The following is a 16,579-nucleotide window of genomic DNA, read 5'->3' as shown; positions in this document are numbered from 1 at the left end:
CGGGGTTTGCTGATATATCAGATAGTGTTTCTAGTGTGATTGCTGATGTTGTTTTTGGAGTAGATTACAGTTGTAAACGATTTGGGTGCGTTTTTGGAGCTGTAGGAGACAGTTTAAAGGATATATCATTAGGTGGTGTTGCTAATAGTGCATCCATATTTAAGATAGACGTAATGCAAAACTGTTTCGTTAGTAATAGCATTTGAGTAGTATTATTGGTTAAAAAAAATAACAAACAGAATTCCGTGCCTTAGTAAAAAATTATTTTTTGAAGAAAACAAGAATGATTATTTCTCTTAAAGGCTGTTTCCAAATGAACGCCATTTATGTAGTTGACAACCCTAAAAAAGGAAAGAAGGGCCAAGTTCGGGTTCGACCCTACATTTTATACAATTGCAACTTGGAAGAATCAAAGCCAGGGAAGATCCAGGATATGAATTCCAGCAATTATATATACAGTTGAACTTTCCTAACTCGAGCCATCATATCCCCAAAACAAAAAAAACTTCGAGTTAGAGAGACTTCGAGTTAAAAAAGTTCAAGTTGTAGGCAGTATCGGGCCGATTATATTATTCTTGTCAATACTAAATACTAATAATATGCTCCCTGAGATTCATTAAAATACCATCACCAATCTAATAGAGTAAGGTCACCCGGATATTATATGTTTATTACATAGAGATCTACTGTTATCAGCAAAACACACTCCCTCATTTTCATAGAGGGGACCCAAATATTCGGTACCTTGGGGCTTGACCAGTTATTGTTGGATTTGAAAAAATGTTCGTCATAAGGTGGAATACTCTTCCAGGTCTTGTTTTAGTGATTAGAATTGGCCGTTAGTTTGTGTAATGTAACACCATTACATTTATTTTTATGGGGTCTATTGCAAAAAGACCACCTTTAAAGGAGGATATTCCACATTGAGTCAATAAAATTCATCCACATTTCTATAGAATTGTCATGGAGTATTTCGCCAACGAGTGCTTATGTGTATGAAAAGCCATGAAGGCCATTTGATTGATGTGTTACTTCGTAGACAATCTTATCATGATCACCTTACGATACAATAAAATCAATTATAAGCGAAACATTACAAACTTTGTTTTCTCTGTTACTCCAATCATTCGCTAATTTTGGTTTGATGAGTATTATCTTAGCCAGCGGATGGTGAAAGTATGAGTAATAAGGGGTTTGGTAAATTGTCAGCAACCAAAGTGGACAAATTAATCACAAAATAATTTTAAGTGATCTTAAATGACTTTGAATCGAGAAAGCTGTGCATTTATCAAAGTAATGAAACAATCGCTTTCGATCCATCGTATTCAGCGGACTTATCTATCAGATACCTATTTCTGTTCTCAAACCTCACAATTGTGCTTGCCGAAAGGATATATAGCGATCAAGAAAAAGGTAATCGCTGATGCGGGAGCATATTTTTAAATAAAATACCAAATCATACCACCGAAATTCTTTTTTTGAAAAATTGGTAGTAGGTGAACTGGCATCAGTTACGATATGTTCAAAAAAAGTCGTCATTTGGTTAGATATTATTTTTTCTTTCTTTTTTGTTTGTCTGTAATATCAGCTACACTCGAGCTGCTTGATTTTCAAGGTTATAGTCGAATCACCAACCCTATTATCTTAAAAACCGAAATTTGTTTCAACAATCTTTTTGTGATAATTCGATTTTATAAATACTTTCTTTTGTCAAATGGCAACTCTTGCTTCAGTCAGATATTTTGATTTCCACGAATTAAATATTCATTATGCACTTCTCATATACACACAAAGAAACTCATTTAAATCGCTTACGTATTTGAATCGGAGTTAAATATCTCTGAGTTGACCCCATTTACTCAACACTCAAGAGGAAGTCAAGCGACATTTCCAAGTGATTTCTGAAAACTGCACATTTTATTTCTCATTTGTGGAGTAAAAAGCGTCATTTCCTCCGCGTTGCCACAAAAGAAGCAAATGCATTTGGACAAACGAGTTAATGAGCAAAGTTTTTGCGGTGGCATTCTTCCTTTTGGCGACGTGGTGGAAATTATGATTGCGCGCCATTTCTATGCTAATGTCTGTTTGAAGTTTGAATGACTTGACGCATTTTTAACAGTTCTCTAGCAGCGAGTGCAGCACCAGAGTGCCAGCAAACTGATTTTTATGCATAAATAAAAAATATGTTTTAAAAAATGAGAAATAAAATTATATTTTTTTGGTAAATGTGCCTTACGCCGAGTTGACAATGGCGAAAATCATCCTTTTCTCTACCAGCATTTGCTTATTATCCCATTTTGTCACCATAAACCCATAAATCCGCCAACACACAAGCAGGGCGCTGCAGACGCGGCTTCAAGCGGTTTCATTGCCAACATATTTCAACTGATCCGAGCACACATTAAACGCAACAAATTACAGCAGCAATAAATCGTCTGCACTTGGCGTGAGTGGGTGGCACAAACTTACTTGCCACTTACGAGTACTTGCCACTCGCCACTTACCACTCGCCTAGCTATTGCCACTTGCTGAACTCGAGGCTTGCGGTGTCAAGTGTGGCCAAAATAACGCACACACACACATTTTGTGTACATGCGCACTGCTGTGTGTGTGCGTGCAACGTTTGCTTACAGCTAGTATTAACATAATGTGTTGCACGAACACTCATACACATGTAATCATGCAAAAATTACAGTCTTTATCTTCAGTAAATGTTTTTCGGTTTGTTTCGAGATTACAAGAGCCTCATATATTTGCTGCAGAGCTTAGCTTTAGTTAGAGACACCAAAAAGGCAAGAGCATTAAAGTAGCCACTGGATATTTTAAACAAAAAGTGCAAGATTTTTGTTCCCTTTCTTAGGAAATTATAAATATTTAACGTTTTTAAGCAAACAATAGGACGCTTAATACTATACTAAATATAATTGTTAAACTACGAGTATACTATTACTCTTCATAAAACTTTTTCCAAACAAATTTTTTTATAATATAATTAATAAACTATACTAGTCTTTATTTTCGATTTTCTAAAAGAGTAAGTTCTGATTAATTCAATATTCATTCTATTCTGTGCTAAAAGTAAATATATAGTAAAAAGTGTAACACAGCGGCATCTAGCGAAACTTTTAGGTAAATATTAAGTCTGCATTTCTCGATCCAAAAGATTGTAGCTATCACAACTTTACGAAATATTTTGAATATACAATGAATTTGGTTCAAAATTATTATGATTCAACAGATCATGCATTTAAGCTGACATTAAAATCATAACTCTAGACTAAAAAGCTCTTCTTGAAGCTTTTTATGGAAGCTGTGAGCTTTAATTTGGTTTTGTCTTAATCGAAGTCCACGACTGCTTTCTTTATTATACCATGAAGAGGGTATACTATGTTTACCATGAAGTTTGTAGTACCCAAAAGGAAACGTCGGAGAACCTACAAAATCCATATTTATATAAATAATCAGCGAACTGGATCGATTAAACCCTGCTTGTCTGTCTGTCTGTATATACGAGAAGCAGCCCAGTCAGCTTCTGAGATATCATTATGTAATTCTGCACATGTCCTTTTCTCGCTAACTTATTGCTCATTTGTCGAAATTGCTTATATCAAACTACTATAGCATATAGAAGCCATATAAACCGAATGATCGGAATCAAGTGCTTGTATGGAAAACTTTTTTGTTTTACGAGATATCTTCATCACACTTGGCTTAAATTATTGCCTAAGACAATAGTGCGGTCTCCGAAATTGGTAACTTTATGATTTTAGCCGTAACACTAGACCGCCTGTGCTCTGTCACTCCTAATATGACCGAAATTATGGCCAAAATACAGAGCCGCAACAAAATCCTGAAGTCGCTTGCCGGCGGCACATGAAAAAGGGACAAAGAAACGTTCTCGCCAACATACAATGCTATCGGCCGACCGGTCCTAAACTATGCCGAACCAATATGCTCGCCTGGATACAGTGAAACGCAGATGAGGAAGCTTCAGATATGCCGAACACTACACTTCGGGCTATAGCAAGATATCTACAAAGTGATGTCCGTATACTCCCGGTTAAAGAGTATAATGAAATTTTTTTTAAGCAGTTTTTGCTGTGAAGAAAACAGCTGCAGTTGCCTGCTAGAAGCGGAACAGCCGCCTAGGAGCATCAAGATGATCTTCCTCAACTACGTCGACGACATAAGACCATACACCGATCAGATTTCGGATGCAACTAACTTCAGGCATGCACTGACCGTCATTCACAGTGGACATGTAAACATTTCTACCCTCTCAGTGAATGGCGTACTTGGTGTCTAACCATCACCCATTGCAGACGACGGCTCGAGTTGCCGCGAGAATCCAGATTGACATTTGCACAGCTTCGTTCTGGATACTGTAGCAGCTTAAACTCCTGCTTATCCAGAATTGACCCCGATATACCAAAAATATATTCAGCATACTTGAAGTCCCCGAATGACTCTAACCACCTCTTTGCATGCCCAGCTAACCCTAAACATCTGACGCCCCTCTCCCTATGGTACGACCATTAGACGACTTCGATGACAATTTATCTGAACCTTACCATGCTAACGAGGATTAGATAACCGTTTCAACAACAGCAACAAATTGCTTAGATCGGATCACTAAAGCACATAGTTGCCATACAAACAGCAGTTTTTTCCGGAAGTGTGTTGGAATATTTAAAAAGACTTCATATTAATTGTAATCTCAGGAATTCAACACCAGAGATGATTGAGGCCACTCGCCCGGTTCAAAGAAAGATAATGACATAACGTGAACTTAAAATTTTAAACGTTTTCAAATTAAATTTTCAAAATGTTGCCCTTTCAGTTTTGTTACACATATAAATATTGTATATGGGTGCAGCCACATACGTGTGCCCGCATTCAAATGAGTTGCAAAAGGTTTTAAAAATACGAGCATATTCCTTTATAATATGTCAGTGAGTTCCCAAAATAGATTTTCAACAACTTTGCGTTGCACTAGCTAGCGTACGCCTCACTCAGCTCACATACATACGTATGTATGAATGTGTATTGAGTAAACGCTCCTCTCGCCGCTCCATCCCACATGCAATCTTTCTTTTTTTCTTTCTCTCTCTGTCTCTTTCCCTCTTGTTGGATTGTGAATAAATAAATATCAATTTATTGTTAAGCGCCTTCGCTTTTACTCTTCGACAACAGCATGAAAAATGTACTACATTATTGGGCTCATAAATCATTTAAAACCACCATTGTGTGCAGCCAACAGTTGTTGTTTTTTCTTGTAGTAGTTGGTGTATTTTGCGCATCACTCCTTTGGAATTTCCTTGCAACGTTGTGGAGTGCAACATTTTCACATTTTCATGCAACCGCAGCAGCAGCACCTGCTGGCATATTAGTACCAACATGTTGGCATATAAAGGATGCACCGAAGTGCTCGTGTGTGTGTATGTGTGCGCGCGCATGTATACAGGGCCATATTATGGATAAATAAGTACAACATGTGCAAGTGTGAAATATATGGTTTGCTTTATTACATACATATCTATGCTGATAGTCTATAATATATGCGATTCTGTGGTTTGATCGACGGAGAGCGTCTCCTAAGTATATGGAAGGCTATGCTTGTGTGTGTGTGTGAGGGCGGGCAAGTTGGGTTCGATAATATTAATGGAGATATTACGGTGCAGCTTACATACTTATCTTAACATAATAGAGTTTTTGTAAGTGCTGAAAATTTACTAATTATTGTGAGTGTTCTTGAAATCTTCTTTAAAATAGAACAGAATGGTTTTACCTCCACATATTAGATAGCATTCACTTGACATTTACGCTCATTCAAATAATGTTGTATAATTAACTGTAAATATACTTTAAAGATAGTTAAATCATTATTCCAATACTCCGAAACATTTATAGCAGCATATATGTTACGTATCCGCCGTGTTGTCATATTTGACAAAGCCTAAACAGCTACACTTATGATTTCCCTTTTTAAAACAAAAGTTATCTTGCAACACAGTACGTATCCGTAAATATAATTATATGAAACATTAATTACTTGAAAATTAAAGTAAAAATTCAAAATTGCTGCGTACAACCCATAATAAGCCAATAATAAATGCGACAATTGCTATGTGCGGTGGACTTTACAGGCAATTAAGCTTCATATTTATTCTGACTTCACATATCATGCCACGAATTCGCATGTCGGCAATTTACTTTTGCACCGAACGGCAGTTTTTAATTGAAAAAATTCGCCCTGGCAATTGTCAAATGGTCGCCGGCAAAAGCGGTTGGTCCACTCATCCGCCATTTTGCCGGTTCGCCAACTATTAAAAGCGTATAAATTCGTAAAACATATGCGATTATTGACCTTTGCCGCAGCCAAGCGTATACCCACAGCCACTGTGGCAGACGCGAACACTTTTTGTGCATGTGTGTGTATCTACAGTTGATACGCTACATACATATGTATGTATAAAATATTTATGTACGTGTGCTTGCTAAATGAGCCTTAAACGCCTGCGGCAACCTGCACTTCTGTGCGCCGTCGAAATAAATTAAATTTTGGTTTATTTAAAAATATTCTCACCTCGCCATTTCCTATTATGACATTTTAATTTTTTTAATACTTTCATTCTACTCAGTATCGGTGTGGATGTATGCTTGGTACACTATCGATTTAATTGTTGCGTGTGAATGAAATGTTTTTCAAAAAAAAAAGAAAAATGCTTGAAATATATATATCTCCCAAGGTACTTAATAGCCAGTAACGGATAGATATTTTTTTAAGGTAAATTGGGCGTGATTTTATTAAAAGTAATACAATACAAAGTAAAAAGCATACTTCCCAGAATATTTGCATTGATTAGTGGTGCTCAAAGTATGTACTATCATAACAGAAAATGAGGAAAAGAAAAAATAGATACATATATTACAAATATATATATTTATATTAAATATGTATATATTATAACTAGAAAGAGAACAACAATTTTACAAATAATTTTCATATTGTCTCATAAAATAATTTATTGTTGACTTTGGTTGCTTTGATTTCTGGCAAGTTTTTTGATGAAAGGCAAGTTTTCGTTGCCCAAGAAATGTTTTATAACTTTGAAACCACGAAGTGAAATTCTATGAATCGATATGGGGAAATAATGCAAATTAAGTACTTTTTAATTTATTTTCGATCTATTGGCGAACTCACTGTGGATTGCCTGGTTTCATCTTATAATGATAAATTTTCTTAGACCTGGCAACGGTCAACAAAATTAAAGACAGCAATTTGGTTTTGAAAGCTAACAAGTCAGCAGAAAGCGAGGACTGTTGAAATGAATATAAAGATCTTGTAAGAGACTTCAAGAAGTTAGTGCGCAAGACAAAGCGAAATCATGAAAAAATTTTATTAGTGGACTTGCAATTTGCAAAAGTCCTGCCTCGCCCGGTCTAATACGCACTTTTCAAGCTGTAAAGACGCGGTGATCCTGATATACAATGCAGAAACCGATGCCTTTTGACTTCTAGACGGATAAGTGCAGAAAGGAACGACGCTTAAATGAAAAAGTAAGTCTGTAGAGGTATTCCGCAAGGTGGAGTGCTAACTCCGTTTCTATGAACATTAGTGGCAAATAAACTGCTAAGGAACTTGGATGCCAAAACCTCTAAGATAGTGGCATATGCGGACGACGTTGCCATATTAATAACTTTTAGGTGTTTACAGACCATTAGCAGTATTATAATCCCTCAATACAGTCCAGAAAAGGGCATCGTAAGTGGGTCTGGAATTGAATCCGAAGAAAACGGATCTGCACAAGAAAGCACAAATATCCTCTATTGAGGTACCCTCGATAAATGGAATATAAGTCTCTCTCAAGGACCAAGTCTTGGATAGCAAACTGCAAACAAACTGCAACGTGGAAGAACGAATGAGAAAAGCTAGCAATGCTTTATATGCGTGTAAGCAGATGGTCGGCATAACCTGGGGGCTCTTTATAAGACCGATTCTGCTCCACGCTGTAGTAGTACCAGAAGACAATGGGAAAAGTTCAGAGACTCGCTGTGTTGTGCATAACGGGAGCTTTAAGAACAACTCCAATGGCGGTTTTGGCTGCAGGAGAATTTACATTTAGAAACTTTTGACATAGCTCGGTGGATAATGGCGGTTGGACAAACACCGACTACATGATCCCACTTTTGAGGTGGGAATGAGTGTTGAAATTATTAATAGAAAAAGGTAGCTGACAAAAAGCTATGTTAGCTACGCTTAACATTCTAAACATCTAAATATATGGATGGCTCGAAAATGGAAACTGAAGTTAATGTGGGAATATACAGTCCAGAGTTAGGTATAATGTTTCCAGATGCAGGCAACTTCACTTCTACCAGGCCAAAAAGGCATCGAGGGCAATGTGGATAGACTAACTGGTCATTGTCTGATGGCGGCCCACGTCCGCGGAATGGGGCTGACAGGTCGAGAAGACTGCAGGAAATGTCTAGAGCAGGGCACCAGGGAAACCATGGAACTTCTTTTGTGCCTTTGTCTCGCATTGGCAAGACTACGATGTAAGCATCTGGGGTTCCCTCGTTGTAATACTCTCTAGAATATATGGATAGTGAGACCGCAGAGTCTAATAAAATTCGCGTCAAGCACAGGCATCCTAAAGGAAGACTACTCCTCTTGAACTTAGCAACTGAACTCCGTCTTGTATATGAAGGGACCAAAGCTGGTCTATGCGTGGCTTACTCGCCAACCAGGTTAACCTAACTTAACATAGTGTTGAAAGGTGAAAAGAAGTGCAAATGAAAAATTGGATTTCAAAAGTGACACCCTTTAGAGCTCCCTATAAAATTCTCCCCAGTTTGAATAAAACGTGCTTATTTCTTCAGCCACCGTTTTTGATATTCACAAAGCCGTATATATATTGCTTAGATGAATCGCAAATGGAAGCAATATTAAGTCAAAATTAGTTACTAGGTATTAAAACAATATATAATTTAATAAATTTTCTATTTTTCGTCAGTATTTTTTTATTTATTAGGGAGTCAAGAATTTAAAAAAGACCACCAAATTTTATACCCGTCAGCTGATCCTTTTATTTTTTTACTTTGCTTATCTAATCTTTGAAAGATGAAAGTCTTTCCAAACAAGTCTTAACAGTCTTTTTTAATACATTATTTAATTTAGAAAGTTTCCGTTTTTGCAGGCTCGTTGGCCAATCATCGTTAAAAAACTTTCAATATATACAACTAGCACATCTTCAAATATTTTTCATTGCTTCAGAATTTTGGCATTGAATTTAATTAGCAGAAGGTAGCCGAAATCAAAAAAATATTTAAATCGAATTTTGAAATAAATCTAAATAAGCTATTCAAAAATGTTCAAAGCTTCATATTTGGCGCTCTCCATACTGCGAGTGAGCCAGGCTTTGGTGTGCTAAATGCCGAGTATTAAATTTTTTCAAATTATGTATTTCGAACTATAGATTATACACTTGAAATTAAATGAAATCTCGGTTGGCAAAAAGCTGTTTAATCGAGACTGCTTTAAAATCAGTCCCTGCCATGCAAATAATCGACAATTTATTAACAGAAAAATAATTCCACCTCACTAAAAAATTATTTTTCTATGAATATCCTCGAATTGGTTTCACTTTAATCCGCTTTTGGTTTTTGCGCTGAACAATTGCATTTAATTTTAGCAGTCAGAGCGTGAGTAATAAATGCTTCTAATTAATTTTCGTTCGTTCGTGTTTTAGGATTACATTTTGCTCTTTATACGCTTAGCGATTTGAAGCATTAGCAATGCAATTAATTTTATTTTTGTTTAATTGGAAAAGATTAACACAAATCAAAAGCGCAATATTAACACAGATTCATTCGAAACTAATTCCATAAATTTTTCTGAAGTTGGTAGTAGACGGAATCTGACGAAGATCGTTAAATGTTGAGACGTTGTTCATGACGGTATTTTGAGCTATTATAAATTTCAGTTGAACATCCTAGCACAGTACTTTATTCTAGTGTTGAAAAAAGTTTTATTTTCTGAAGCAACCGCTGGCATATTTAAAAAAATATAGAGCCCTTTGGAGCCGCTAGCCAGAAAACGAGCATAGACTTGTGCATTTGAGTTACAATTTTTTGCTTCATACAACGACAAGACATTAGGCAAAAGTGTAAAAACTTTATTTTCTAACATTGCCTGCCAAATTAAAGAAAAATTCCACAAAAAATGCGCTTTACTTCCCGTTTGCTACCTGACTTTGTCTCATCCATTCGAGCAATGCTAAATTAACACTTTTTCTCAATTAGCACAAACACCAATTCGGTGCACTCAACGCGCCTTATTTGCAGTTCGCTCCTTTCACTTTGCCGATTCTTTCGCACTTCTTCACTTAGCAACCAAATCTCGGCTCATTTATTTGAAGCAAGCTTGTAGACTTGTTACGAATGAAATTGGCTGACCAGTTGGCTTATCAAACGATTAATTACGCCGTTGTCTATGAGTGTTTGCATGTGTTTGTGTGTGCCGCGAAAGGCTGTACATCAAGTCCTTATCCGTTTTATCTTCCGCTTGCGGGTGCACTTGCCTCGCGTCGTGTCCACCGTTAGAGCTCGCGAACTCGCTGCCGGGTGTGTGTGTGTGAGAGTATCGCCGACAGTTTAATTTGCCAGGCACTCGTTGGACGCTAAACAAATGGCCGGCGTCGCTATAACAAATTAAGCAGCGACCCGACGAGCAACCGACAGACGGACGAACAGCGCGATGAATGGGCGAGCAGTCAGCAACCGGCAAACAAGTAAATTTGGAGTCTATTTCGACAAACGGGCGCTCACCGGCGCCTTTAAGTGATACAAATTAGAAGGCGTGTGCGCTGAAGAGCGATAATCTCGTTTGTTGATTCTTCATTGCTACTCATTCGTGCAGCGGCGACAGATAAGGGGCGGACAAAAAATAGTTGCGATGTTAAAAGCAATTTAAAGGCTGCGCTGATACACAAATGCAATTATTTGGCGAGTTTAGAAGAAACCTAGCAATGGAACATAAGGTAAGGAGTTTGAATTCGAAATACTGCAATTGCGCTCATTTAAATCTGATTTCTGAATTCGGAAATGATTTTAGAACCATTGAAATATTATGTGTGTGAATCACTAGTAGCTCGACCCCTCAGCATTTCTCATAAAAATGTTTAATGTTCCCACTGTTATGCACACTTTTATATCTACTGTAAGTTTCCACTTATGCTGGTCTGTACACACTCCTTGTGGCACTAATCCATGATTTCTATTTAACCAACAGCAAACCAACAAAGCTTTAGACAAATGTAGATTTCATCCCAAACACAAATGCTGAGGCAAACCCCAACAGGTCACATACCGAATTCACCGTAATGCGATTAGCTTTGCGGCCACTAACAGCAGCTCTATGTAAGCCATATGTAAACCTGCAAACATAACCGAAATTACATAAAAACCTAAATGAGTTGGGCAAATGGCAAACAGAATGTATTTGTGCATGAAAAAATTAAAAACAGCATTTCCGGAAAATTTAAGTGAAATGTAGAGGCAAACAGCAAATGATGAAGAGGACGCTTTTGCTTTTTCAGAAACTTCAGCAATGTTAGGAAAATGTTTTATATAAATATATATTTATTATACACACTTTTCAATGTTTTTTTTTTTTCTTCCTCCAAAATTTAGAATTTTTGTTGCTTTTATGCACCTCCTTCAAATTAGAAAAACTCCACTCAGTTGCCATAAAAATTACCTTAAAATAAATCGAAATATTTATTTTGGGGTAACATGGATTTGTCTTACAGAAAACGGCCTATTTTCACTTTTTTGTTTAATGAATTTTTCGTTGAAAATATTTAAAATACATCCATTACGACGTCATTTTCGGCAGTCCCTTGGAACAAAGGTACCTCCGCGTTAACAGCAGAACTTCTTATTAAATTATCAACGGTTAAAGGAAAAATTTACCTGCTTTAGTCAAGGCCATAAATTAGTTATTGCACGAAGGAAAAAGACGAAAGTAAAAATGATAGTTTCGGCAGACGTTTTTATAAAAAAATAAAAAAATTTTGGGAAAGTTTGTCGACATTATTTCTATTGAACAGAAAAAACAACATTCGCTTAAGAGCTTCTAAATTATATGACGAAGATCTGTGTAAAACTTCATTGGGTTTCCTCGGGTAAAAAACACCCTTTTTTCAACAATTTTTTTCTCATATAGAAAATAAAACATTTTATTTCAGTTTTTTATTGTCTAAAACATATACTATTGACAAAGCAATTTTGAAAATTTTGGAGAAAAGTATTTTAAACTCGGCCATTGCGACGCCAATCCCCAAGACTCCTCGGAAAAACAATGTGAAAGTGTCGGCAGGATAACGCCTTACAGAATCATCTAAAGTAAAAAAATAGGTGTTAAACCTTAACTTAGAACTTGGACGAAGGACAAAGAAACTGAGTATTGGATTTTTGGCAGACAAAAAAAAAAGGAAAATTTGGCAAAATTTTTTTAAAAATGGTTGTAATCGAAAAAAAATCCTTTAACCAAGTCTTTAAGAATTACATCTCTAAGGCCTGAGAAATTTCATGAAGATCGGTTGAGTAGTTCTCGAGAAATCTTGCCAACCGACTTTAAAAACACAGTTTCGAGAAACACGCGTTTAAAGACGGGGCACTTAGTCTAGCTAGCCTCGAGCGCACAAGTTCTCAAGGCTCTATCTCCGAAAGTATTACACGGATAAACTTGAAAATTTATTACAATATTCTAAAGATGTTGTAGAATTTGATAAGTCAATAACAATAACATTCGATGTTTTCAAACCCCTTAAGATCGGTTGTATAGGTGGGGCGAGTCTTGGCAACCGTCTTTGAAAGAAAGCACGGAATGGAAAACACGTTTAAAGTTTTATGTGATTACACTATAAAGTATATTAGACCTCGACAACTAAACTTTGAAATCTTCAAACATCTTACATGGATCAACTTGAGTATTTTGGGGCAATATTGTAGAGGTGTTATAAATTTAAATGAGACAATAAAATATGTTTTTTTTTTATGCCGAGAAGCCCATGTAACCCATTGAGACTATTTAGTGAGTTTCAGAGCCCCAATTTATTTAGAAATTACTTCGAAAAGAAGTGGAAACGCTTCAACAAATTAATATTAGGTATTGATTTGTTTCTAAGTTTTCCTTATATCTATTTTGTTAAGTGACTATTTTATAATATTTAAATTCATTATAAATTTGGCGGAATTAATTATCTCAAACAGACTTATATATAAAAATGGGGAACTTCCATAAAAGTGGTGTTGGTTTGTTTCGCTATAAAGAAATGTAGAGTAAAGTTTGGGTGGCAACCCTACTCTAAAATATTTTTAACTATTTTTCTAAAGCTAAACATTTGACATATTATCTTGTCATGAAATATTTAAAAAACGTGGCAAGTCAATGAAATGGCAACCCTACTTGAAATATTAAAAAACGTGGCGACTCCTAACATTTTATATTTCTAAAAATTTTCTTTAAAGAAATAGTATCATAAAAAACACCGTGTGTTTGTCATATAAGATGGTAAGTTTCCACCAAATTTCCTGAAAAAAAAGAAATTTGTATACGACAAAACTAATAAGCCCGAAAAACTGGCTATTTGAATTTTCCACTTTGATTTGGAAGATATGTGAAAGATGTTTGAATGTACAATTTATAGGTCCTTTCATTTCCTTCAACATCGCTTTCTAACGCGTTTCTATAGGTTTTTGTCGGAAATCGAGATAAACATTTTTAATCCTTAAAAATTCAACCACGCCCTCCTTCCTTTTCGTTACCAGCAAACGTCCGTAAGTTATTTTTCCTATCATGTATGCTATTTTATCTCTCGTCTCCGATGCGTTGCAACCCACTAAGAATTTTTTTTCTTTTTTCTCATTGTCAAAAGCCTTTGTCTATTTAATGATGTATGGATGTCGCACTTCGAATAGCAAATTTATATTCTGAAAAAAGTCTACAAACATCACTCAAACAATGAAATATGTATGTAAGTACAAAATATTTCGTAACACATCTCGATACAACAACAATGACGAGCTAAATTAACAAGTAAATCATCCTTTGACAACACAGTTCGCTTGCTTGTTGCATTATTAACGAGAAACTCATAAAAAATTTACATTTAATTACGCATTAATCGGCAGAAATTGAAACCGTTACACAGCGCACATATACGGTTATCTCCATATATACGAATTCATATGACTGCTTGTGACACGCCTTCTCTTGCAGCGGCAAAGCGTTGAGCGAAAATATTTGTTTAAAACTCATTAACTGGCTTTTTGTGAAGAGACAACCGCAGGCGGCCGCTAATTACACGGCGAGGCGGCGCTTAATTTAATGAATTTTAATTGTTTCGCATTTATGCGCGCTACCATGAATACATTTCACTTTTTTTAATGGCAGTTGCTGCATTTGCTTGCGCCCGCAGTGAAGAAAATTAAAACAGCTCGGAAGTCAATTTTGGATAAATTTAAATTTTTGCAATTTTTTTTTAATATTCTTACAAAAATAATATACTATATACGTATATAAGAATTTAATTCTTAGTTGTCTAATTGTAGCACTAAATTATGTGAGTAATGAAATGCTTAAGACCAATCACCTTCATTGGAAATAAATGCATAAGCAATGAACCAGTGAACTTGAATAATTAACACAGTTCAATTTCCGTTGCAGCAGCACTTCTTCATTCATTCATTTTCCATTGTTCTAAAAACCGAAAACAAAAAGCAAAAATGCAAATAAATGAAAAGCATTGCGAATAATTGAATAATGCTGTAATCAGCGTTCAAACAATCAATTATGGAAATTCGCTAGCAAAATGCGCGCGTCGAAGGGCCTTATTAGAAAGGCGAGGGAAGGACTTTAATTGGAGAGAAATCAAATTCAAGGTTACAGTTTGACCATCTCTTGCAAGAAGAAAAAAAGCAAGCATTTTAGACTAGAAAAATTATAGAATTTTTAGCTCACAGGTATAATGGGTGCCCTTATACCATATATAAATTTATTACTTCAAAGAAAACTCAGAAAAACTATTGTACTGGCTAATAAAGAATTGAATCAGTGCAGTTAGGTTGTAAATCTTACATTTAGACATATTATTGGCTTCGTTTATTTAAATATTCGTCATCAATGAAATACTTGTATGCGTTAAAATTTATGGTGTTTTGGCAAGGAAAGAAAATGTTTCTACTATAGTAGCCAGTTTGACATATATTTTTTACAATTTACAAGAACTCTAAAAAATTTGTTGAGTTTGTTTAACAGAAAAACAAAATTTCGCAACTGTAATGCCGTTCTGAAGTGTATTTATTTTGACGTTCAATGATGAAAGAAGATTTTATCATGCTTTTCATGAGTATTTTGTATGACAGATATATTATATACTTGAATCATAAGGACAGTTTTAACAAATGAGAAGTGTTTTGAGAAGAAAGGGATGTACATATGTAAAATTTGATATCGATATATGTATACAAAATTAAGGGACAAATTCTTTAAGATACGGACGGACAGACACAGAGAAATGGACAGACTTCGTGGCAAACTTGATATAGCCCTTTCGGGATGCTAACACCACCACTAACTTGTAATAATCACACCGGCAAAAACCTTTTATTGGTTTTATAGCGAAAAACTATTTCAAAAAGGTTCCCAAAATTTGTTTAAACAAGAATAAACTTCGGCTGCATCGAAGCTAACATAACCTTCACAGATTACATTGGTGCCTTTGAAAATATTTAATACCAAATTTCGTAAATATATCTTGTCAAATGCAAAAGTTTTCCATACCAGCATTTGAATCCAATCATTCAGTTTGTATGGCAGCTATATGCTATAGTAAGCCGATCTGAACAATTCCTTCAGATATTACATTATTTTTAGAAACAATAACTCATACCAAATTTCGTGAAGATACGTTGTCAAATGTGAAAGTTTTCCATACAAGAGCTTGATTCCGATCGTTCAGTTTATATGGCAGCTATATGTTATAGCAGCTTCTTGAAGAGAAAATGACGTTTGCAAAATTTCAAAAGGATATCTTAAAAACTGAGGGACTAGTTCGTATATATACAGACAGACGGACGGACAGATGGACAGATAGACAGACGGACATGGCTAAATCGACTCAGCTCAACATACTGATCATTTATATATATACTTTATGGGGTCTCCCACGCTTCCTTCTGGGTATTACAAACTTCGTGACAAACTCAATATACCCTGTTCAGGGTATAAAAATATCTCTCTGGTCGGATACCAATGGAAATTATAATGTACAGAAAGATAACAACTGGATGAGTTATTCTATGCAAAAAAGGAATTCACTCCCTGGTCAGATACCAATGGAGATAGTGATGGTATAAAAAATCGAAAAATAACTTGATGAACTGCGCGCCGAAGAAAAAACGTCCGCCGATGTTGGATGATCACAAGTCGTGGTACGGAAAAAGACTGTCCGCTTAAAGGATAGAGGTTTTTGCTCTTTAGGCTGTGGAGAGTTCTGGTGGGTTGACATCC

Source organism: Bactrocera tryoni, unplaced genomic scaffold (genome assembly GCF_016617805.1).
Source record: "Bactrocera tryoni isolate S06 unplaced genomic scaffold, CSIRO_BtryS06_freeze2 scaffold_351, whole genome shotgun sequence".
Lineage (NCBI taxonomy): Eukaryota > Metazoa > Arthropoda > Insecta > Diptera > Tephritidae > Bactrocera > Bactrocera tryoni.
This window is presented reverse-complemented; position numbering follows the sequence as displayed.